The sequence below is a fragment of the Odontesthes bonariensis genome, chromosome 8, assembly GCF_027942865.1.
Source record: "Odontesthes bonariensis isolate fOdoBon6 chromosome 8, fOdoBon6.hap1, whole genome shotgun sequence".
Lineage (NCBI taxonomy): Eukaryota > Metazoa > Chordata > Actinopteri > Atheriniformes > Atherinopsidae > Odontesthes > Odontesthes bonariensis.
This window is the reverse complement of record NC_134513.1, coordinates 21,396,540-21,422,382: the sequence shown is the minus strand read 5'-3', so window position 1 is coordinate 21,422,382 and position 25,843 is coordinate 21,396,540. Positions and strand designations below refer to the sequence as shown.

The following is a 25,843-nucleotide window of genomic DNA, read 5'->3' as shown; positions in this document are numbered from 1 at the left end:
CACTTTAGCCTCAGAGAATTTCTTAAAGTTCCCATGGCATGGTATAGTAGTGGCGCTTTAAATGGGCTTTCGAAGGCTTCAGGATGTTATACCCCCAGGCGTTCTCAAAATTCACCCGAAAAAGGCAGATTTGGCCACTTAGAAGAAAGCAGCATTTCAGGGCTCTCTCCAGTGCCCTGTTTTCCTAATGAGAAGCAAGGAGGAGCGCGAGGGGTGTGTCATGGCTGAATGGGGGCGTGTCTGATTCTCTGTTTTGGCTCCGCGCATGTTAGCTGCCTGCTAGTAGGAAAAAAAAATAGAAATGGCAGGTGAGCAAACCATCGTACCTTTCGCATTCGACCCGGAATTGGACCCTGAAGCGAGGCGCAGGCAGTTCAGCAACAAACTGCAGATCAGCAGCGGCTTCAGCAAAACGTCTCAGAATGGTGAGTTTGAAATGTCATGTCTGGAAACGTTTATAGTTGGGTCGGTCCGAACCACTGAGGTGCGCAGATACTAGCAGTCGCTTAGCCTACGGTAGCCTAATTAGAGCAGAAATTGTAGTCACTACATCAGGACTACCTAAAATATTATTTTGGCTTACAAAACGTATAAGTTCCCAACTTATTTTGCAATGTGGGCACGTATTTGCAGTGCTAACATTAGTGGGTATGGCTGCTGGCATCTCCAGTCTCTACACCAAGTAACTTTCTCAATGTCGCCTTGCATTGTACAACAGTAACACTGCCAAAGTATTTCCCATAGTACACATTGCCAACATGCAAATGATTCTCCACCCAGTGTTGACATAAGGGGAGCGATTTCTAACCAAGTTTTCTAGACAAAAAAAACATACCTCATCATATCCTGACCAAGTGCTGGATCCAAAGTGTAACTACACGGAATGAAACTTATACCACATATTTCTGTGTACACCTTTTTTAGTAGCCTGTCTTCACTGGGAACAGCCAGCTGTGCGTTGCCCATGTAGTTATACAGTAGCCCATGGCATGCAAAAAACATGATAGTATTCTGACCAGCATGTAATTATTCTCCATGCTCACCTGTTAACTCATTTACTTGCCACTAAAGATGTTTCATTGTTATATTTGCCGGCATTACCTGAAAACAGAATATCATTACACTGCCTTTTTTTCAAAATAATAGGTGTCAATGGGGAATTTGCGAGATAATGCCCACAGAAAGGGAGAATAGATGCTGCATGGAGATCCCTCAGGTAACACTGTAAACATTTGGATCTACCTGTTTGGCAGTTTACGCCTGAGAAGAACGCATCGGTAAGCGTTGTAAAATAATCACTCATAGCCACATACATAGAGTTTACAGTACACCCACCCAACAGAGCCTGATAATTCAACTATGCAGACAGTATGAAGAGTGTTTGTAGATTTATTTACAAGACATTATTAAAACACAATCAAGAATAATCCATAGGAATATGTAAATATGTACAACATAGCAATAACAGAAGAACAACAACATTCTCTGCAAGAGTCATTTTTTCTATCTGTTCTTCCAGGTGCTTCAGGTATTTGGCCTACAGGCTGTTTGTGGCGTGGTGCTGGGGCTTTTTGGGTCGCCGGATCAGAGCGGTCATTCCTGCCTGTGTGGTCCTGCGTATCCGTGCCGAGTACCCCGATGATGAAGGACACTGCACCGGGTTTAGACTGCCTCACGTGTGAAAAATTAGCTCCATCAGGACATCCACATACCCTTTCACACAGAACTTTCATACACACTGTACAAGCACAACATTTGTATATTTCAGTTAGTCATTTGTACATTTCAATGTTTATTTATATATTTATATTTGTTCTATTTATATATATTTATGTTTGTTTAGATTTCTATTTCTCACATTTTTTGTATTCCTATTTGTTGGAATTAACCTCAGTAAATTTGATAAAGGCAAAAGTAGTTGGACTTGAATTCTTGAACTTTTGAGGTCTTACCAAAGGTTGGCTTAGTCTTTTGACGTTTGACTGTGCACTCTCCCTTCTTGGATTTGGGAAAGGAGATTTTGAAGAGAGGTACACCGTCTGCTGTCTGGGCCTGTGGTCGGTTTGCATTTTCATTAAAGTGGATCGCTGCCAAGTACAGTCTGAAAGAACAAGAAACAATGTGTAAACGGTGTTTCTCACAGAATTTTCATTTGTCATGGTGGTGGGGGTTAGCTGGTAGAGACACATGCATCATCATGGGAGAGCATATGAAAAGCTCTTTTCCAAAATGCTATAGAAGCTGTTCTCATTACTTTTTTTTAAATCTGATTTCAAGCATCAGGAAAGTGATATCAGCTGAGATAGCATTTGAAACATTTAAATGCTGCTTTTAATGGTAGTAACAAATAAAACAATATTTTTGAAAGTAGGTATAAAACATTTTGGAAAAAAGTTTTCATATATTGTGAAGTTTCATAGGAACTATGATCTGAAAACCCCCTAAAAGTATACATTTTTTGGTAAATCAAATATAAATTACATTCACAAGACAATCTTTTCAGGGGACCTGGTCTAGGTGTTTCGTGCCTTATAGTGCTGGAGAAACCCGGCTCAATTATGACATTTCAGACAACAAAAACTTTCAACAACTACAAGGTAAAACATCTCACCTGCAAAGCATTCCACTATAGAGAAAGACAACATTCTTCGGTGTGGCTGCAGTCCTAGTGACAATGGGCTCAGTCTGGCAGGCAGCATCCCTGGACGTGAGCACTTGATGTGCTGGCCAGTGAAGAGTGAACCTGATGCAGACAGAGAGCACACATCTCATGGTTCGAAAGCCGAGCATTACACTCGTGATAAACTGACGTGTCACGACAGATTTGAAGTCAAAATTGTGTTCGAATTGAAAGATACAAAATGGTGTATGTTCGAGGGTAGTCAGCAAACGTTTGCTAAACATCCTTCACCCAGCCACAACACCCGATCGCATATCACACACGAAAGACGCAGAAACGACTCGACGTTAAAAAAAAAAAGTCACCAAACCGTAACAAATGCCCACAAAATATAAAGTCACCAATCTAAAGAAAGGCTTACAAAATATGAATTGTTATCGTCGGGCGTCATTTTCCGTGTCACAGACGTATCTAGCCGCAGAACATAACTAGACTTGCTCACCTAAGTATTCATGCTTTATGTAGTCCCCTACACGTAAGATACTTGGTCAAAAGACAAATGTCTTGTTTTACAACCAATTTTCCAAATCTAACCAGTTTAACAGAGTATTGGTTTTGTAGCGCAGTTTAGGTTTCATGGATAAATACCTCCACAGCTAATGTTGGCTAGTTAGCTGTCAGACTCATCCATAAAGTGCTAGCGGCTAGCAAATAATTATGACTTACTTGATCGGTGTGGGTAGCTGATGGACCGGCAAGGCTTGGCACTGATCCAGGCTTCAACTTCAGGTGTAGGGCAAAACCAAAACCTGCCCTGTACTGTCCCAAGTTGTGAAAGCATTCCTCTGAAATGTGTCGCGCAAACACTGACGCTCTTTGGAACATGCATGGGCACCCGTCCGTCTAAATGAAATTAGCCATTCCGTTTTCAAAGGTACAGAGGGTGGAAGCGGAAACATATTCTACTCTTCATCTTCATATCCTGGCACAGTACATTTCGCATGGTAAAGTCGTTTGGAAGCCATTGCTGTATCTTCTGTGACTGTTTTCTGTCGTGGCGAGTCTCGGTCTACTCCACATGAGTTGGGCGGGTAAGATACAGGTAGTTTACCAGCAGTGGGTGGAGACAGAGGGCGTGGCGGAGAGAAGGGGTGGGAAATTTTGATGAGCTCTATCCTGGCATGACGTCATGCCAGGAGCCTTGAGTCAACGAGACAATTCGAGGCGCTCTGTTCAAAACACGGAGGAAATGCTGTACTGCTCTGTGAATACATTTCGCAATTTCTACTCACTGGGGTGACTAAAGGAGGCTAGAGAAACTCATTTTAAGGCTCAAAAACCTCTGAAAGTGAAATTTTCATGCCATGGGACCTTTAAAAACCTTCAAAAATTGACTTTACATGTCAAGAATAGCAGATGAGGCTCCTCTCCTATCCATAATTACGAATATGTTGATGTTGCTATCAGTAACGTGCAGTCATACATCTTCAAACAAGGATGAAATAAATAAAGGAGGAGCAAATAATGTTTCCGCCCAGTTTCGAACTGAGGACCATTCAGCACCCATGACAGCATGAGGCGAACGTGATAACCACTACACTACGGAAACTGGCACCATGTCTACTAACTATCGTTCCGGAAACCAAACAATGAGGTAAGTTTTCCCAAATTTTGTTGCTTGTGGAAAGAGATTGTGGAGTCGCTACTAATTGAGTCAGAAGTGGGATTGTAACACACTCCTCTGGGAGAGCATGGAAAAATAGTAGCATCCCAAATGAATATGCAAGAAGAATCCAAAAAAGATTCAACTTGCAACATAGGTGAGACGTCACATACCACAGAGCCTTTCAGCTGGAACTGATCAATCGTGCACTCAGGTGTCACTTGACAAACGATTAGCCTACTCAACTCATCTTCTTTCCAGAAAGCATCCACGACAGCACCCCTGAAAGCACACACCTGAAGGTTCCACTGAGATTTGAACTTGGATCACTGGATTCAGAGTCCAGACTGCTGACCTTTACACCATGGAACCCCTTCCACAGTCAATTTACGCTTTCAGTCATGCAAATGCTTGACAATGAAAGGGTTTCAGCAACCTGTTTTTTTTTGTCAATTTTTCAGTGATACTCTTACAGTTTGTATTCTCAGCATTGACACGACAGTCAAGCAACACATTCTGTACCTTCGCTGGTCAAAGGTTAGAATCCACCTGTCAAATAGAGGAACAGGGTTCGATTCCTTGACGGCAAGGTTGCCATTTTTGCCCAGCAGCTTGGGGTTCGCCAAAGTCCGTTTCACACTTTAGCCTCAGAGAATCTCTTAAAAACCTTCAAAAATTGACTTTACATGTGAAGAATAGCAGATGAGGCTCCCCTCCTATCCATAATTATGAATATGTTGTTGTTGCTATCAGTAACGTGCAGTCATACATCTTCAAACAAGGATGAAATAAATAAAGGAGGAGCAAATAATGTTTCCGCCCAGTTTCGAACTGAGGACCTTTCGCGTGTGAGGTGAATGTGATAACCACTACACTACGGAAACTGGCTCCATGTCTACTAACTATTGTTCCGGAAACCAAACAATGAGGTAAGTTTTCCCAAATTTTGTTGCTAGAGGTAAAAGATTGTGGAGTCGCTACAAATTGAGTCAGAAGTGGGATTGTAACACACTCCTCTGGGAGAGCATGGAAAAATAGAAGCATCGCAAATGAATATGCAAGAAGAATCCAAAAAAGATTCAACTAGCAACACAGAGGTGAGACGTCACATACCACAGAGCCTCTCAGCTGGAACTGATCAATCGTGCACTTAGGTGTCACTTGACAAGTGACTAGCCTACTCAACGCATCTTCATTCCAGAAAGCATCCATGACAGCACCCATGACAGCACACACCTGAAGGTTCCACTGAGATTTAAACTCAGATCACTGGATTCAGAGTCCAGAGTGCTGACCTTTACACCATGGAACCCCTTCCACAGTCAATTTACGCTCTCAGTCATGCAAATGCTTGACAATGAAAGGGTTTTAGCAACCTGTTATTTTTTTTGTAGATTTTTCAGTGATACTCTTACAGTTTGTATTCTCAGCATTGGCACGACAGTCAAACAACACATTCTGTATCTTCACTGGTCAAAGGTTAGAATCCACCTGTCAAATAGAGGAACAGGGTTTGATTCCTTGATGGCAAGGTTGCCATTTTTGCTCAGCAGCTTGGGGTTCGCCAAAGTCCGTTTCACACTTTAGAATCAGAGAATCTCTTAAAAACCTTCAAAAATTGATTTTACACGTCAAGAATAGCAGATGAGGCTCCCCTCCTATCCATAATTATGAATATGTTGATGTTGCTATCAGTAACGTGCAGTCATACATCTTCAAACAAGGATGAAATAAATAAAGGAGGAGCAAATAATGTTTCCGCCCAGTTTCGAACTGAGGACCTTTCGCGTGTGAGGTGAACGGGATAACCACTACACTACGGAAACTGGCAACATGTCTACTAACTATCGTTCCGGAAACCAAACAATGAGGTAAGTTTTCCCAAATTTTGTTGCTAGCGGAAAGAGATTGTGGAGTCGCTACGAATTGAGTCAGAAGTGGGATTGTAACACACTCCTCTGGGAGAGCATGGAAAAATAGAAGCATCGCAAATGAAGATGCAAGAAGAATCCAAAAAAGATTCAACTAGCAACACAGAGGTGAGACGTCACATACCACAGAGCCTTTCAGCTGGAATTGATCAATCGTGCACTCAGGTGTCACTTGACAACTGAGTAGCCTACTCAATGCATCTTCTTTCCAGAAAGCATCCATGACAGCACCCATGAAAGCACACACCTGATGGTTCCACTGAGATTTAAACTCAGATCACTGGATTCAGAGTCCAGAGTGCTGACCTTTACACCATGGAACCCCTTCCACTGTCAATTTACGCTCTCAGTCATGCAAATGCTTGACAATGAAAGGGTTTCAGCAACCTGTTTTTTTTTTTCAATTTTTCAGTGATACTCTTACAGTTTGTATTCTCAGATTTGAAACGACAGTCAAGCAACACATTCTGCATCTTCGCTGGTCAAAGGTTAGAATCCACCTGTCAAGCGGAGGAACAGGGTTCAATTCCTTGACGGCAAGGTTGCCATTTTGATTCAGCAGCTTGGGGTTCGCCAAAGTCCGTTTCACACTTTAGAATCAGAGAATCTCTTAAAAAACTTCAAAAATTGACTTTACATGTGAAGAATAGCAGATGAGGCTCCCCTCCTATCCATAATTATGAATATGTTGATGTTGCTATCAGTAACGTGCAGTCATACATCTTCAAACGAGGATGAAATAAATAAAGGAGGAGCAAACAATGTTTCCGCTGTAGCGTTATTGGGCGTTATTAATTAATGTTTACCTCGAAAATAGCAGGGCACCACCCCTCTGATTGGTTCAACTCGTTAAATTACAGTTCAGAGAGGAAAACTGTTAAGATAATAAAATGGGTAGTCTCATTCTGATTCGTACGTTCTGTTGGAAGTGACAACCGGCTCAGTAACTGTCCGTGACGCTCTTAAATGGATTAATACAAACATTTATTCAACATTGCACAGGTATATAGGTGTATAAACAATTGATAAGAGACAGAATATGGGTATTTTTCAATAGTTATAAGGAAACACGGTTGAAAGGGAGAGATAACTTAGCTAAACGGGAGGACTAGTGACCTGGGGTTAAAACGTTAATACAGTCTGGGCCTTCACACTGAGCTGCTATGGCTAATCACTTCGGCCGGTTATTTCCTACGGATCTCTGCACAACCATCACCTCCAGAGGAAGGATTCAGCACTCCGAGTTCAGCAGAGTTCCACTGCTCCAAAGATATCAGACTTTATGCACCTTACTTTTGCCGTAGAGTATCGTGGTTCTTTACAAGGTGAGCGTCAGTCCTTGGAGACCACGTTTCCTTGGTCACCAGCGGCTGGGCGTTGTTGTTGGAGACCACGTTTCCTTGGTTACCAGCGGCTGGGCGTCGTTGTTGGAGACCACGTTTCCTTGGTTACCAGCGGCTGGGCGTCGTTGTTGGAGACCACGTTTCCTTGGTGACCGGCTGGGTGACGTTGAGTCGGCTGTTCTTCTTGGGCCGGGCGGTGTGATTTAGCAAACACTTGCGTGTATCGGACCAGACTTTATAAAAAAAAAGGAAGTCTAAAAAAATGGGAATTAATAGTTACAGAGAGAGGACAAGAGAGTTGCGGAGCGTAAGGGATAAGAGAGAAAATGATAAGAGAAGCGTGATTTCATGCGCGCCTCTCTTTTAAGCTGGAGATCACATGTCAGCTTTCGTCCAATCAGAGTTCAGCTGGCTTTTGACCCAACGGAAAAAAGGGGGGTTGACCACGCTGAATTTATGAGACAAAAAGGGGAGAATTCCTGCTTCTTCCTTATACCGTATTTAACTCATATGACAGTGATTTTAGACAATACAATGTTCCTAACAGACAATAATGTTGCATACGAGCAGGCATAAACACAAATATGAGCATGGAACAGTTATCAGCATACAATACTTCATATTATCATGATAGAAATGGTATGACAACTTTTGGTTACTGTTAACTAGAATAATCTGCAGCTCTTTGGGTAATACCTGTGGAATTAACACTATTGGGTTATGCATTGCACATAATGAGAACATTAAACATCCATAGTTGAAATTGTCCATGGTCATTAGGCTGACATAGTGAAAAGTGTCCGTTATCCATGTCCTTTGGGGGGCGCTGTGGCTCCACGAAAGGGATTCTATTAAATCCAGTATTCTATAACTTGGTAAATACTTCATGTAAAAGAATGGCGAATGTTTCAAAATGATCTGTAGATTTATGCAGTTCCGATTTTAACAGTTTTATTCCAGGAAAAGTGATGATTAGGGTTGATTCTATTCTTCTAAAAAAAGTGGAGAGTTAAACATTCCTTGGTAACAGGCCAAGCCAAAGGAGCAAGCCTGGTCTGTTTCTTTATCAGAAGGTGTCAGTTTGCATAATTTATTATGCGTGGCTGGCGTGGAGGAGAGAATCTCACAAAGGAACTCCAGTAGGTTAGAATTCACATCTGGGTCCTTATCTCCTTTGGGCTAGTCCGTTGAAAGGGTCATAAACAAATAAATGTTTTTGATGTCAAGACATTTGAAAAAGGGGGGAAGGTTAATGTAAACATCTTGTGTTCTGTCTTTCCTGAGAGCACGCTACATATCCCCCACTTGATTCGGAGGTGTCCTGGGGAGATCTCGGAATCACGGAGGAGTAATCCCAGTGGTCTCAGGTTCAGAGGTTGAGGTCTTCTCTGAGGTGGTTGTGTTGGCTTTTTATATCGCTAGCTTGTAGTACTGTTTAACTGTAAGACTTATAGAATTAGAAAACATATAAAAAGATATAACGAATTTAACTACGCTTTCTTGAGGGACTATAGTCGTAGCCTGAAACTAATGTCTAACCTATCTTCTAGCTAATTCTTTATAAAAGGGTAAATGGACTAAGTCACAAAAGAAAAATCAGAAAGGGGAAGAGGTGACAGAAGAGTTGGCTTAGAGCTATACTTCGTTCGCTAGTTCGTGGACTGCGGGGGAATATATGACTCGGGGTTCTTCCGATTCTGTCTCCTCATCAAAAGTCACTAGATCGGTGGTGTTTTTGTTCTGATCTGGCTTCTTACGTTTGTTACGTCTCGTGGTCCATTTAAGTAGGTTAATTTGGCCCTGGAGGGCGTTAGCGTGTCGAGAATATAGGTACGCGATTCCGAAGGTGAGGAGGTAGCCTAGGGCAACCAGGGTCGCGGTTACTGTGTCGGGGCCTGACCATGAGTACAATATAGTTGGTCGGGGAGGTTTGTTGCTGGAGTTTATTTCTTTCAGCACGTTCTCTATGGGACTGACGTCGATGGTTTTAAAACCTTCAAATGGAGTTGAGTGACCGTGTCTGCCTCAAGCTCCAGGGATTGCTTCGAGTAGAAATCGGAGATTTCTATTTCCCCGTCGTATTGGTCAGGATTAAGGTGGTAAAGGGCCAGGTCTCCTACGTGAAGGATTGCGCCTTCAGGAACTGTGACCCACAATGTGCGGTTTGGTAGTTCAATTTTGGTAGACGTGTCGTGTTGATCGTAACTAATAGTGGCGGTCTTTGCTGGAGTGTTAACCAACCAGCGACTTCCCACAGTTTCTGCTTGGGTGTTAGTTACTTGGTATTTTGGTGTGAGAGTTGTTTGGCACTGGGAGTCTTCGGTGAGAAGTTTAAGTCCACAGAGGCCCCCAGTGTCGTCTCTAACGAATGGTTTGCTGGGGCAGAGAAAATGAATGTCTCTGGTAAGGGTGCACATTTTTAAATTGGGCGCGAGGTACAAGTCTGGAGAGCTATCGTGGTACGCTACCACTGTTGGTGTGTGCACTTTAACGTGGGTTTCACCTTTCCAGATTCCTACGTTGATGACGTCTTTTAGTCGGTAGATGTTGTCGAGGGTAACTATGGGAAGATTAATGAGGAAGGCTATTTCGCGGGCTTCAGGATTTACGTGAATGGGAACTGCGCTGCCTAGTGTATAAGCTAGATGTGCTTGTAAGGGGTTAACAATTTCTCTAGTGGCCGTGGACAGAATGTCTTGTACTACGGCTAGCGACACTAGGTACGGAGGGATTTTTCCCATAGCTAGAGTATCAACTGAGGAGCAAACATCTCTTATCAGGTCAGACATGAGCATAGTTACCAGCTGTGTGTGAGCATAGTCAACCTTTAGAACCCCCAGCAGTGTGTCTTCTGCTGCGACTGTCTTCATCAGGGTTTCACTATGGGAGTTCAAAACCAAGACCGTGCCTTCCACAGTTTTGGTCACCGTGCTGAGCTGTTGTCTCTGCAAATCTAGTTGCTGTTGGATGCCCGGGATTTCACCCTGTAACTCACCCATATGACGCTTTATCGCGGCAATGTTTACGGCATTCACGGCTGACGCCCCCAAACTGAATAGGGAGCCGACGGCGGATGCGGCTGCCAGTAGTCCCCCAATGAAGCGTTTCTCCCTTCTGTTCGCCCCACTCAGTTCTGATTGAGTGATGGTGAACTTCTGGAGTTGTTGCAACATATGGGTGATGTCTACCTCCGCATGAGTGATGACTTCCACCGAGCGCCGGCCCACGAAGTCAGTTTGGCGGAGCTAGGCACGTTCCTCATGCACAGCACACTAGGACTGAACCGGACATACACCTTCTGGGTGTGTAGCCGGCAGTTGGTGATCAGGAGTCCGGGCTGTTCTGTTAGAACAATTCCGGAGTCCGGTCCGGGTTCAACGATCTCAGTCCAAGTGGGAATAGTTGCCAGTCCCATCGTCGCAAGTATGAGCCAGAGTGTCATCATCCTGGTGAAAAACAGTGATGGATATTGGGGCTTATTTCAAATTGATACACTTTTGGTTGGACGGAGGTTAGAGTTGGCTAGTTCACCCCCACTTGCAGTTAGTGTGTTAGTAGCATTTGTTAGACAGGCAGTCGTATCGGGAACACGGACTTGAGTTTGAACTATTCTGGTTTTGCCTATTTTGATTTTAGTTCCTTGCTAATAATATTGTTTAGGAGGGAGCTCTGTGTTCTTTTCTTTTATTGTTTTGTTAAGGCTTTTGCTCCCCCCCTTGTGGATCTCAGTTTTATGGGTTTGCTGAGATTTGATTGTCCTCAGCGAGTCCCCTAAAGCTTTTATGTGGTCTAATTTTATTTCTGTGGACCCATTTGGACTTGGCTTCTTTCTGTCCTTGGCTGATTTTTATCTGATACACCACTGGTGACAGTTTTTCGGTGATCAGGTGGGGTCCTGTCCATCGAGGAAGGAACTTTTTGGCCACCTTTCCAACCTTGTGATTCGTCTGTTCACCGGTTTTGGTGAAGTTGTAGTACCAGACCTTGTCCCCCACTTGGAGTTCCTCCTGTGAGGCTTTTTGGTCATAATAGCTCTTTCTTCCCTCGACCGATTTTTCCAGGTGTTTCTGAGCGAATGCAAAGGTTACCTGTAGGTGTCTGCTGAGGTCCTTCATGTACTGGTGAGTGGTGTACGCTGTTGCTACACTGGCTTCACCTGGTTGGTAGAGCACATGTAGTGGCATTGTCATCTGTCTGCCTGTCATTATTTCAAACGGGGAGATTCCCGTTGCTTCATGTGGTGTTGCTCTGATGGCCATTAAGACCAACGGCAATTTTACATCCCAATCTCGTTGGTTGGATGCAACGTACTTCTTAAGTTTGTTCACCACAGTTCAGTTGGCTCGCTCTACTTGACCTGAGGCTCGTGGGTGATAACTGATGTGAAAGTTTGCTTTCACACCCAGAGCTTGCCACAACTGTTGCACGACTTCTGCCGTGAAGTGTGTTCCTCTATCTGAGTTGACACGACTTGGAAGGCCGAATCTTGAGAACACATGGTTCATGAGCAGGTAGGCGGTAGTTTCAGCTGTATCGTTTGCAGCTGGTAGGCATTCTACCCATTTGGTGAATGCACATGTAACCGTGAGGAAATATTTGTTGCCTCTGGTTGATTTGGTGAGAGGTCCCACCCAGTCAATTTGGAGGTCTGACCATGGGAATGAGATGCCTCTCCTCTGCAACGGAGCCCGGTGTATCGGGTTTGTCGGCTGAAACTGACAACACACAAGGCATCCTTTAATGTAGTCGGCTACATCTTTTCTCATTTTTGGCCAGTATGCCACTTGTTTTAACGCGCTGTATGTTGCTTTGACACCTTTGTGTCCAGCTGCGGGCAGGTCGAGTGCGTGCACGAGCATCACCCCCCTTTGGTTTCGAGGGACCACGAACGCAGGTGAAGAGAGTGCGGCGGAAACATGAACTAAGACACCTTTGACCAACCGCAGGGCTGATCGAGTGGCAAAGAGTTTCTTTAAATCAGGGATGTCATTTAGGTCAGACTCAGAGGGTGTGTTTGAGTCGTCAGACACGAACGACACCATTTTATTGATGGCAGGGTCAAGCGATTGAAGGGTGACCAGATCAGTGTCGGTGAACGCTGGTTCCACTGACACTGATCCATCGTTAGATGTCTGGGCGGGAGGGTTCGTTTTGGAACGCGTCACCACACAGACCTGTGGTTCGGAGGAGTCCGCGGTGGCTGCGGTTAGCCACGAGGGATCCAGTGACCAGGGGATGCCATGCATCGCTCCCTGTTTTGCCAAGGAATCAGTTAGATCGTTCAGTTCTTTGTCTTGCCCCGGTACACGTGAGTGGCCTCTGACCTTTTTCCAGTAGATCTGCATGTCGTTGGACTCAATGGCGTGGTTACATGCCAGGAACAATTCTTTATTTTTCACAGGTTTTCTGCTGGAAGTCAGGAAACCATTGCGTTTCCACGTGGCAAGGTGGCAAGAGAAACTGAGACGAGCGTAGTTAGAATCAGTACAAATCAATAATTCTTTCACACCTTTTTCTGCGGCGAGTTGTACCGTGATCAGGACACCTGCCACTTCTGCGTATTGGGACGACTGTGAACCAAGCTGGAAGCTTTGAGGTTCATAGGGGTTGTTTTGGAGCCAAACGACGCCTGCACCTGCTCGTGTAACTGTGTCATGATGAAAAGAGCACCCATCTACATACGCAGTAGTCATGTTTTTACACACGTTTTCATCGTAGTAGTGATGGTGGGGGTTGGTTACAGGTGAGGGTTTGTCTGTAATCGCGCAGATTGGAGGTGTGTCTGCAGTGCAGTTCTGACATGCGGCAAGATCGGTGCCGAGAGGGCTTTTTTTGTTCTGCGCGTAGCGGACTTCTAAGTCAAAACTTTGCAGAGCCATTAGCCATGAGGCCACACGGGCATTTGTTACAACTCCATCCCTTATACGTTGGCTGTTAAGGAACGTGGTAGGTTGGTGTTGTGTTTCTACAATGACCTTTTGGCCTCCGAGGTAGTTGGAGAAATGTTTAACTGCCCAAACTGTGGCTAGCAGAGCTTTTTCACAGTCAGAATATTTCAACTCAGGCATAGCTAGCGTTTTGCTGGCGTACGCCACTACTCTCTTATCCTGGTCGTATTTCTGATACAGACGAGCGCTTAAACAGTGAGCTGAGAAGCCCACTTCAAGGTGGAATGGTTTGTCGCAGTTAGGGTAGTTTAAACATGGTGCTGTGCACAGTTTTTCTTTTAAGGTGGACATGGCCTTTTGTTGTGGCTCAGCCCAGATAAAAGGTGTGTCCTTTTTAAGTAGTTGAGTTAGAGGTTTTGCTATGTCGGCATAGCTCTCAATGAACTGTCGAGAGTAGTTGCAGACTCCTAAGAAGCTGCGGAGCTCAGAGACGTTTGAGGGAACTTTGATGTTACTGATGCCCTGGATGCGGTTAACTTGTGGCTCGACCCCACTGGGTCCTACTAGGAGACCGACGTAATCTACTTTGGTTTTGCACCACTGACATTTTGAGAGTGATATTTTTGCACCCGCAGTGGTGAGTTGACCCAGGACATAGTCGATTTCTTGAATGTGTGCATCCAGGCTGGGGCTACGGAGAAGGATGTCATCGACGTAGATGAGGTTACCTCGTTCGCTGGCATCAGGACATGCTTTGTTCAGAAATATGTTGAATTCAGCAGGTGAGTTGGCGTAGCCAAAAGGACACCTGGTGAATGTATATTGACGGCTAGCGAACGTAAATGCCAACTTGTGTTGGTCCTCAGCGTGTACTGGAATGGTCCAGAAACCCGACGTCACGTCTAGCGTGGAGAAGTATTTGGCATTTTTAACGCGAGGAAGTTCTTGTTCGAGCTGAGTCATTGGCCACCTCGAGAGAGGGACCTGTTGGTTGAGTTTGCGATAGTCGATTGTGAGTCTCCATTTTCCATTGGGTTTCACGACCGGCCAGAGAAGTGCTGTTACAAGGCCGAATGATCCCGTTTTTTAACAGGTCATCAATTATTTCCTGTATAGGCTCCTGTGATGCTAGAGGAATCTTATACTGACGCACAAAAGTTGGCGGTGCGTCTGGTGGAGTAGGAATGCGCATTGAGTGGATTGTGGTTAAACCACAATCCGAAGAATCAAGTGAGAAAAAGTCCTGATATTTGAGAAGGGTTTGGCGTAGCTTGTCGCGTTCTTCGTCATTAACGAGAGCGTTAGCTTGCGTTACCACTTCTTCGATTCGATCAGCAACATTAGGGGATGGCCCTGTTGTTACTTGTTCCTGTGCGTCGGGAGAGTCTGGGGTTGATGTAACCGCCAAGACGTCAATCGTGTGAAGTGTCATTTGTTCATCATGACTAAGATCGATGCGACTGACTGAGTTCTGGTCGAGAGTCACGACCGAAAAGAGTGCGATCGCCCTTGAAGGCTTTGTGTAGACAACCTGGGTTGTCTGATGTTTTGGAAGGAGTGGAGTTGGGATTTGTCCCAGTATTGGGATGCCCAGCTCAAAGTCATGGAAGTCAGTACTGATAAGCCAGCCCAGTGGCGTGCCTTTTGGGATCAGTATGGCTTCCTCACCGATGTTGTTGATCAGCAAGAATGTGGTCCTAGAATTTAGGCCTAAAAGAGGAGTTGCTTCCAGGGACAGTCCAAGTTCGAAGAACAGTGGCAAAGGTTGAAACAGAGCTTGTGAGTGGTTAAGACTCTGGCCTGGTTGCATGCATATCTGGAGAGGGACATTCGCCGTGCGTGCTGGTATTGTGGCATGTTGGAAGTTAGCTACTTGACATACCTCTGGAATTGTCTGTCCTGACTTCAGGTTGTCTGCGTCAGGCAGATAAGAAGAATCACGCACGGGTGTTAGTGACCACAGAATGTTATTTACTGTGTCAATTTGGACTCCTAGTCTCACCAGTATATCGCCTCCTACGTACACTGAGTGTGGAAGGTCGGGAATAACCAGAAAAGTGTGAACCAGCATTCTGTTATTCCACTTTAATGTGAGAGCACAAACACCCATGGCAGTGAGTGTTGTGGTTGGTGTAGGATCTACTGGGAAACGGAAGGTCTTTTTCACCATCCGGAGATTGGCGTTTTCTCATGCCAGTGACTCATATAGATCTTTACTGATTGCGGATTTATCAGCCCATAAAGCTATAATCACATCATCTATCTGCGACTTTTGCAGTTCAAGACCTCCGAGCACCTGTGGACAGTACTCGTCCTGCGTGGCTGACGGTTGTAATGCACACAGGAAAGTGTCTCGTTGTGTCGCGAGCTGCGTCACCAGGTTGTCAGGGTCGGCCTGAGCAGCTGGACTGCTGTGGACAACATCATCGTGTGTTACGGTTTCGGACGGCTCGAGTGAAGTTATCTGTTGGACAGAGTTATGCTTTTCACTTTCAAGGACATAGCAGCTAAAATCTTCATTGTACGGAAAAGTAATCGTCAGAGGTTCTCGCACCTGTGCCCACACTTTCAATCGTTTGAAATCGAGTAAAGGCTCAAAACGGTTCAGAAGATCTTTTCCGACAAGCAAAGGAATGGACTCAAGCGATGAAACATACACGGGATGAATCAGAGTCATTGGTCCGATTGACAGTTGTATCAGAGATACTGCTGACAGAGTGGTGTTATTAGAGGCGTACGGGCGCACCTCCAGAGAGCAAGGTTGGAGTTTTAACTCTTTATTGCCGTGGTTTGCTGCCTTACGAAGTCTGTTAAAGAGAGATAGAGACATTAAAGTTATATCCGCGGCGGTGTCGAGGAGAGCTTCATGTCTCAGCACATCTTCTAAGGTTAGTGAGATGTAAAACTTGCGTGCGACTCCCTTTTCGGAGGGGTTGCACAGAAATTGGTGTACAGGTGGTTCAACTTGTATCAGAGAGGCATCCTGGTCAGAGGAGATCTCTTTTTGATCCAGCTGTACAACCAAGACTGCGCTAGGTGGGAGAGGATCTTTCGCCTCTTCTTCTGTGCTGTTCACAGGAGTTTGTGACTCTGTTTGAGCCTGTTGTGGGTCCAGCTCAGATTCTGGAGTTGGCTCGGCTGCTCGTTCTGGCTGTTAAAGTTCCCATGGCATGGTATAGTAGCAGCACTTTAAATGGGCTTTCGGAGGCTTCAGGATGTTATGCCCCCAATTCACCCGGAAAACGCAGATTTGGCCACTTAGAAGAAAGCCGCATTTCAGCGCTCTCTCCAGTGCCCTGTTTTCCTAATGAGAAGCAAGGAGGAGCGCGAGGGGTGTGTCATGGCTGAATGGGGGCGTGTCTGATTCTCTGTTTTGGCTACGCGCATGTTAGCTGCCTGCTAGTAGGAAAAAAAAATAGAAATGGCAGGTGAGCAAACCATCGTACCGTTCGCCTTCGACCCGGAATCGGACCCTGAAGCCGAGGCGCAGGCAGTTCAGCAACAAACTGCAGATCAGCAGCGCCTTCAGCAAAACGTCTCAGAATGGTGAGTTTGAAATGTTATGTCTGGAAACGTTGGGTCGGTCCGAACCACTGAGGTGCGCACATATAGCAGTCGCTTAGCCTACGGTAGCCTAATTAGAGCAGAAATTAGTCACTACATCAGGACTACCTAAAATATTATTTTTGCTTACAAAACGTATAAGTTCCCAACTTATTTTGCAATGTGGGCACGTATTTGCAGTGCTAACATTAGTGAGTATGGCTGCTGGCATCTCCAGTCTCTACACCAAGTAACTTTCTCAATGTCGCCTTGCGTTGTACAACAGTAACACTGCCAAAGTATTTCCCATAGTACACATTGCCAACATGTTATGAAAAACAACTGTAATAAATGCTGGCGGTGGGTAATATCATGAAAATTGCAATTGCAATTACCCCCACAAACACTGTTTGGCAAATGATTCTCCACCCAGTGTTGACATAAGGGGAGCAATTTATAACCAAGTTTTCTAGACAAAAAGGTTTACATGCTGTAATATACAAAAAAAAAAAAAAAAAACATACCTCATCATATCCTGACCAGGTGCTGGATCCAAAGTGTAACTACACGAAGTGAAACTTATGCCACATATTTCTGTGTACACCTTTTTTAGTAGCCTGTCTTCACTGGGAACAGCCAGCTGTTTGTTGCCCATGTAGTTATACAGTAGCCTATGGCATGCAAAAAACATGATAGTATTCTGACCAGCATGTAATTATTCTCCATGCTCACCTGGTAACTCATTTACTTGCCACTAAAGATGTTTCATTGTTATATTTGCCGGCATTACCTGAAAACAGAATATCATTACACTGCCTTTTTTTTTTTAATAATAGGTGTCAATGTGGAATTTGCGAGATAATGCCCACAGAAAGGGAGAATAGATGCTGCATGGAGATCCCTCAGGTAACACTGTAAACATTTGGATCTACCTGTTTGGCAGTTTACGCCTGAGAAGAACGCATCGGTAAGCGTTGTAAAATAATCACTCATAGCCACATACATAGAGTTTACAGTACACCCACCCAACAGAGCCTGATAATTCAACTATGCAGACAGTATGAAGAGTGTTTGTAGATTTATTTACAAGACATTATTAAAACACAATCAAGAATAATCCATAGGAATATGTAAATATGTACAACATAGCAATAACAGAAGAACAACAACATTCTCTGCAAGTGTCGTTTTTTTCTATCTGTTCTTCCAGGCGCTTCAGGTATTTGGCCTACAGGCAGTTCGTGCCGTGGTGCTGGGGCTTTTTGGGTCGCCGGATCAGAGTGGTCATTCCTGCCTGTGTGGTCCTGCGTATCCGTGCCGAGTACCCCGATGATGAAGGACACTGCACCGGGTTTAGACTGCCTCGCGTGTGAAAAATTAGCTCCATCAGGACATCCACATACCCTTTCACACAGAACATTCATACACACTGTACACGCACAACATTTGTATATTTCAGTTAGTCATTTGTACATTTTAATGTTTATTTATATATTTATATTTGTTCTATATATATATATATATATGTATATATATTTATGTTTGTTTAGATTTCTATTTCTCACATTTTTTGTATTCCTATTTGTTGGAATTAACCTCAGTAAATTTGATAAAGGCAAAAGTAGTTGGACTTGAATTCTTGAACTTTTGAGGTCTTACCAAAGGTTGGCTTAGTCTTTTGACGTTTGACTGCACTCTCCCTTCTTGGATTTGGGAAAGGAGATTTTGAAGAGAGGTACACCGTCTGCTGTCTGGGCCTGTGGTCGGTTCGAATTTTTATTAAAGTGGATCGCCGCCAAGTTCAGTCTGAAAGTACAAGAAACAATGTGTAAACGGTGTTTCTCACAGAATTTTCATTTGTCATGGTGGTGGGGGTTAGCTGGTAGAGACACATGCATCATCATGGGAGAGCATATGAAAAGCTCTTTTCCAAAATGCTATAGAAGCTGTTCTTATTACTTTTTTTTAAATCTGATTTCAAGCATCAGGAAAGTGATATCAGCTGAGATAGCATTTGAAACATTTAAATGCTGCTTTTAATGGTAGTAACAAATAAAACAATATTTTTGAAAGTAGGTATAAACCATTTTGGAAAAAGCTTTTCATATATTGTGAAGTTTCATAGGAACTATGATCTGAAAACCCCCTAAAAGTATACATTTTTTGGTAAATCAAATATAAATTACATTCACAAGACAATCTTTTCAGGGGACCTGGTCTAGGTGTTTCGTACCTTATAGTGCTGGAGAAACCCGGCTCAATAATGACATTTCAGACTACAAGAACTTTCAACAACTACAAGGTAAAACATCTCACCTGCAAAGCATTCCAATATAGAGAAAGACAACATTCTTCGGTGTGGCTGCAGTCCTAGTGACAATGGGCTCAGTCTGGCAGGCAGCATCCCTGCTCCGGGATGTCTGGACGTGAGCACTTGATGTGCTGGCCAGTGAAGAGTGAACCTGATGCAGACAGAGAGCACACATCTCATGGTTCGAAAGCCGAGCATTACACTTGTGATAAACTGACGAGTCACGACAGATTTGAAGTCAAAACTGTGTTCGAATTGACAGATACGTAATGGTGTATGTTCGAGGGAAGTCAGCAAACGTTTGCTAAACATCCTTCACCCAGCCACAACACCCGATCGCATATCACACACGAAAGACGCAGAAACGACTCGACGTTAAAAAAAAAAAAAAAGTCACCAAACCGTAACAAATGCTTTCAAAATATAAAGTCACCAATCGAAAGAAAGCTTACAAAATATGAATTGTTATCGTCGGGCGTCATTTTCCGTGTAACAGACGTATCTAGCCACAGAACATAACTAGACTTGCTTACCTAAGTATTCATGCTGTATGTAGTCCCCTACACGTAAGATACTTGGTCAAAAGACAAATGTCTTGTTTTACAACCAATTTTCTAAATCTAACCAGTTTAACAGAGTATTGGTTTTGTAGCGCAGTGTAGGTTTCATGGATAAATACCTCCACAGCTAATGTTGGCTAGTTAGCTGGCACCCATAAAGTGCTAGCGGCTAGCAAATAATTATGACTTACTTGATCGGTGTGGGTAGCTGATGGACCGGCAAGGCTTGGCACTGATCCAGGCTTCAACTTCAGGTGTAGGGCAAAACCTGCCGTGTACTGTCCCAAGTTGTGAAATCATTCCTCTGAAATGTGTTGCGCAAACACTGACGCTCTTTGGAACATGCATGGGCACCCGTCCCTCTAAATGAAATTAGCCCTTCCGTTTTCAAAGGGACAGAGGATGGAAGCGGAAACATATTCTTCTCTTCATCTTCACATCCTGGCACAGTACATTTCGCATGGTAAAGTCGTTTGGAAGCCATTGCTGTATCTTCTGTGACTGTCTTCAGTCGTGGCGAGTCTCGGTCTACTCCACATGAGTTGGGCGGGTAAGATACAGGTAGTTTACCAGCAGTGGGTGGAGACGGAGGGCGTGGCGGACAGAGGGGGTGGGAAATTTTGATGAGCTCTATCCTGGCATGACGTCATACCAGGAGCCTTGAGTCAACGAGACACTTGGAGGCGCTCTGTTCAAAACATGGAGGAAATGCTGAACTGCTCTGTGAATACACTTCGCAATTTCTACTCACTGGGGTGACTTAAGGAGGCTAGAGAAACTCATTTTAAGGCTCAAAAACCTCTGAAAGTGAAATTTTCATGCCATGGGACCTTTAACTGACAGTTAAAGGGGAACTCCGGGGCATTTGAAGCGTGTTTCCATTGCTAGAGGTTGTCAAATACTGACAGTAGGACACAGAGAGGTGCGTATCTGCGCTCCCTGTGTGGAGATTGCGCTGTTCGCACACCCTGTCATACGAGGCTAATACGTGGTGGCTAGGGGAAAGCGCTAACCCTTCCACGTAAAACAACAACTTGCACACTGCAGAAACGTCACACCACTTTATAACCCATCCGACAATAAAGTCACAAGCCTTACCATCAAAACCATATGCATGGTTCTCACATTACTGGCATGGGGACGTTACAAAACAACTTTATAAACAGCATGTAACTCACCGGTTAGTTGTAGGCTCGCGCATGTGAAAGCCCAAAAGAGTCGATGGACGATAATCCCATATACAAAACAATTATATTCTCTAGAAAAACTGTGTTCAAGTATTTAAAAAATTAAAACAATATTACTGGGCATGTATTGTTGTAATGTTTTAAATACTTGAACGCAGTTTTTCTAGAGAAGATAATTGTTTTGTATATGTGATTATCCTCCATCGACTCTTTTGGGCTTTCACATGCGCGAGCCTACAACCAGCCGGTGAGTTACATACTGTTTATAAAGTTGTTTTGCAACGTCCCCATGCCAGTAATGTGAGAACCATGCATATGGTTTTGATGGTAAGGCTTTTGACTTTATTGTCGGATGGTTTATAAAGTGGTGTGACGTTTCTGCAGTTTGCAAGTTGTTGTTTTACGTGGAAGGGTTAGCGCTTGCCCCTTAGCCACCACGTATTAGCCTCGCATGACAGGCTGAGCGAACAGAGCGATCTCCACACAGGGAGCGCAGATTTGCACCTCTCTGTGTCCTACTATCAGTATTTGACAACCTCTAGCAATGGAAATGCTCTTCAAATGCCCCGGAGTTCCCCTTTAAGGTGCCACAGCTGCGGCTACAGTAATTATATGAGACTCAGGCTTCTCAGAGCTCAAAAAACCTCTACGAACAGATGCTTCCCAATTGGAAACCGTAAGAGCTACAGAAAAAATTCTCCCAGAATGAGCGAGGGACACCTTTGGACTTCAATATTCCCGCGTTTCAGATCTGTAGCACATTCACAGTGAAAGCACGGATGAGAGAAAGGAGGGCTTCAGGAGCTGCTGAAATTCTGAGAATTGGATTAATTAAAATGGGGATTTGAGGTCTTTGAGCCCCGACATCACTTTGCTCTGAGGGGCTCTGAGAGCAAACGGTCAGCCCTAGATGAAATATGAAAACATTTTATGAATCCCAACATGTGTGCCGATATTATGACAGTACATAATGGCACTGGAGCGATATTTGTAGGCGTGAGGGCGATTCGAAAATGAATCTGAGGTCAGAACTCTTGCTCTTCCCACACTCTAATGAAATGGCAGTTGTGCTCTAAAAATTCAAATTTTTCAGATTTTGGCCAAAACTTTGGGTCGCTTGGAGGCATGCTGTGGGAAATCCGTAGCAGGTATCGACATGGCGTCTTCACTTCTGAACACAGCACGGACGTATCTACAAACTGACCTTTGAATGGCGTTTCTAGGTTAATGCATGATGACACAGTAACTGCTCAATTTAGGGTTTTTTATGATTTTCCCAGGTCATCCCCCTGTTTATTCCTAGGGGGGCTTTGGGGGGCTGTTTTTTGCTTATTACGTCGCCATGGTAACTCCAATCTTCAATAAAAGTAATAGCCCGCGAAAACTCATCGAGCCGGTTGTTTTGATATATATATTGTTGGGATGTGCGGGCCCCCAGGGCCCGCATTAATGTGGACGGAAGAATAAATATATAAATCTATAAATAAATAAAGAGACACGTTTTCAATGTTAAATCCCATAGACTTTTGCCAACGGAATAGTAATAGGTGCCTTGCCATGCATTTGCAGTGCTCTCCTATGCAATGCTATGGCATGCCCCAATAAAAGAGCAGTTCGGCAACCGCTGGTCTCAGAGCCTCCGCCAAGTCATTACAATATACTTAATTACTTTGAAGCAATAGGATATAGATATATACATTATACCCCATAATTACACTGAGATTATTCTGTTTGACTTAAATGATGCACTAACTGAAGGTTCATTTGACTCTGTATATAGTCCTCTGTGCCTGCAGGCTGCCGTCACTCTGAAACTCTTCACACCGTAAAAGAGTTTTAGGCCCCGTTTACACGATAGGAAGACGCAGATATTTTCCTGCGGTTTGGCCTCTCATTTACACCAAAACCCCGTTTTTATCACAGAAAACGATTATTTCTAAAACCTCCGGCCAAAGTGGAGATTTCTCATAACGCCGGTTATGTGTTGCCATGTCAACTGGGAGAAACGGCGTTTTAGGTTCTTAAACGTCACCTTATGCGCCAGAAAATGCTTACCGTCATGCGAGCGCCTTGTGTTTACAGTTTGTTTGGCTACTGATCAGGATTATCATGGATGATGTTAAAGTTCTACTAACTTTTACGTTTGTGGCCTTATTGCATTTGCCACCCCAAACCTGCTCGCACAGTTCAAAATAGAGGAGCACCACTCTTCCGTGGCCGCTCCTTCGTCCAGTATCCACTGACTGTCTATATTTCCCTCTTATTGCCTTCAGTTTTGTTCTGATATTTGCTCGCGTTATCTCCTCCTTCACATGAGGAAAGTCCTCGATTCTGAGGATTTTGATTGGCTTGCATGGCTTTATTCGCGCTTGACGGCGTATTTATGCGGGTTGATGTAAATGACAAGTATTTTGAAAACGATGTTGTGTGCAGGATGTTATTATTGAAAACGGAGGGGGGGGAATATTCGTTTCTCTAAATACCCGGCTGTGTGTAAATGTGGCCTTAAAGTGATCAGAGGTCAGCTGCTGCAGCTGACGTTAATTCATCAATAGGTAACCTGCAGAGCAACCAGTTTAAACAGAGCCGAGGCCTTCAGGCCAATCACTGATCAGCAGCTGAACTTAAAAAACAGAAGAAAAGGATTAATCAGTTCATGTAGTTGGAACCAAAATCTGGTGAAGAGATGACTTCAGAGCAAAATGAAAAGTGTTTTTGTTTCCAGTTTGTGTGTGAGGGGAAAAGCTTTCAGTGTGCTGCATTCAGGACCAAAGCTGAGCCATCTCTGGTGATAAGTTATCTCTCTCAGTGGTCACTGCTGGTGCAGGAGTTACAGGTGAGGTGGAAACACTTAATGTCAGATAATCAGGTGAAGTTATTGGGACTTATAGAAGCTGCTGGACTGCAGGAAAACACTTTAAATGTTTCTGATAGCAAACATCCAATCACAAGTGTTCAAAACAAGGTAATAAAAACAAGATTAATGATAAACCTTTATGGGCTGGATGGGAGTCAGGTGAAAGTTTGTGATTTATTGATCATTTTCACGAAGAACTGATAAAAACGTGGTTAACATGAGTGGTTTTAGAAGTGATGTTGAATTATTTCCATTGCTGTGAGCAGTGTTGTATAGTAACGAAGTAAAAATACTTCCCTACTGTACTTAAGCATATTTTGGAATACTTTGTACTTTCCTCGAGTTTGAAATTTTTTGACAACTTTCATTTTTACTTCACTATATTTCCGAACTTAATTGCATACTTTTACTCCAATACATTTTCATTGTTCGGTTTAGTTACTCGTTACAAAAAAAAGAGAGAGAGAGAGAGAGAAAAAAAACGTAACAGTGTTTTGACCCCATGCATGTTATGCCTGCCCAAAGACGTGGAAATTCTATCTTACAGAAACTCCCCTTTTTTAGGTTTTAAGGTAGTTTTACAAAAAACGTCTTCCTCTTCAGATGCCAGATAAGCTGCAGTTCCCTCCCAATTCTTTTTTTCTGTTGTATAATGACCGGTTGTGTGTGCACCTCCTATAGCTTGTGAAGTACAGTAATCGTAACGGCTTTTTTTCTTGGTGATGTTGGCGCATTTTCTGTACTGAGTTATTTTATTTATTTTTTAGAAAGGTTTACAAAAGGGGTTTCAAACTGGACTCCCTCTTCAGATGCCAGATAAGCTTCAGTTTTCTCCTATTTTTTTCTTTCAATTTTGTTTATGATGATGGCAATAACAGTAGCAGCCTCTTTTGTTTAATTTTTTTCTTAATGGTGTAATGTACGCCTCATTTTCAGCACTGACCTTACTTTAAAAAGAAAAACTTAAAGGTTCACAAAGTTTGTATTTTCTGACTAAACCTGGTGTACATTTTGCCTGGACTTGGTTTTGTGTAGATTTTAAGTGTATTTGACCTTCAAAGTTTACCAAAATATAAAAAATGTCATTCAAACTGCATTTGCCTTGTTTACTTTTTACTTATACTTTTCATTACATTACTTAAGTACATCTATTTTTACAGTAATTCTCATACTTAAGTACAAGACGTTTCGGATACTTTAAGACTTTAACTCAAGTAACATTTCAGTCAGTGACTTGGACTTTTACCAAAGTCATATTTTGGAGGGGCACCTATACTTTTACTTGAGTGGGAGATTTCAGTACTTTATACAACACTGGCTGTGAGTAATATTAATGAATCCTGCTGTTGGTGAGAAAGTCCCCACCTGTTAGCTGCCCCGCCCCCATCAGGGGTGGAGCTCTGACTCATTCCAGGCAGCAGCTCACCTGTGTCTCAGTCTGTGGAGGAGAGTCCTCTCTTTGAACAAACTGTGAGTCTGAGCTTTGCCTTCAGTAACTTTCGTGTTTGTTTCTGCTCTGTAATGTTTGCCGACCAGTTCTTCCATGCGTTGGTCCTCAGACCCGGACTCGCAAGGTCAGCTGCATGCTGGTTTCTTCCACTCTTTGTTTGAACATCACTTGCAGCAACCAACTTCTCAGAATGGGTACAATGCAACACACCAATAGGGAGACCATTATCAATATCAACAATATAGCTATCAGGAAGCTGAGGACTTCTGTCCTGTGAATAGTTTTATCAGCTGTATAAATAAAGATATATGATTTAATGTTCAACTCTGCATACCAATTTCTATGTGTAACTATAAAAAAGATTTATTTAAAAAAATGACCCTGTATGTTGTCCAATTTGAGAAGAGCTAATGTTTGGATGCTGTTTTTCTTTTGAAATGGGTTTAAACCTGACTTCAGCATACTTTGCCTTTAAGCTGAAGGTGGGAAG

General features: G+C 43.5%; 1 non-coding gene across 1 annotated transcript; it reads right to left on the bottom strand.

Moving 5' to 3' along the window:
* Window positions 1-5,094: 5,094 nt before the first annotated feature.
* trnav-cac (transfer RNA valine (anticodon CAC)) lies at window positions 5,095-5,167 on the bottom strand. Its single transcript has one exon. It is a non-coding gene; the product is annotated as a tRNA-Val (tRNA).
* Window positions 5,168-25,843: the final 20,676 nt, after the last annotated feature.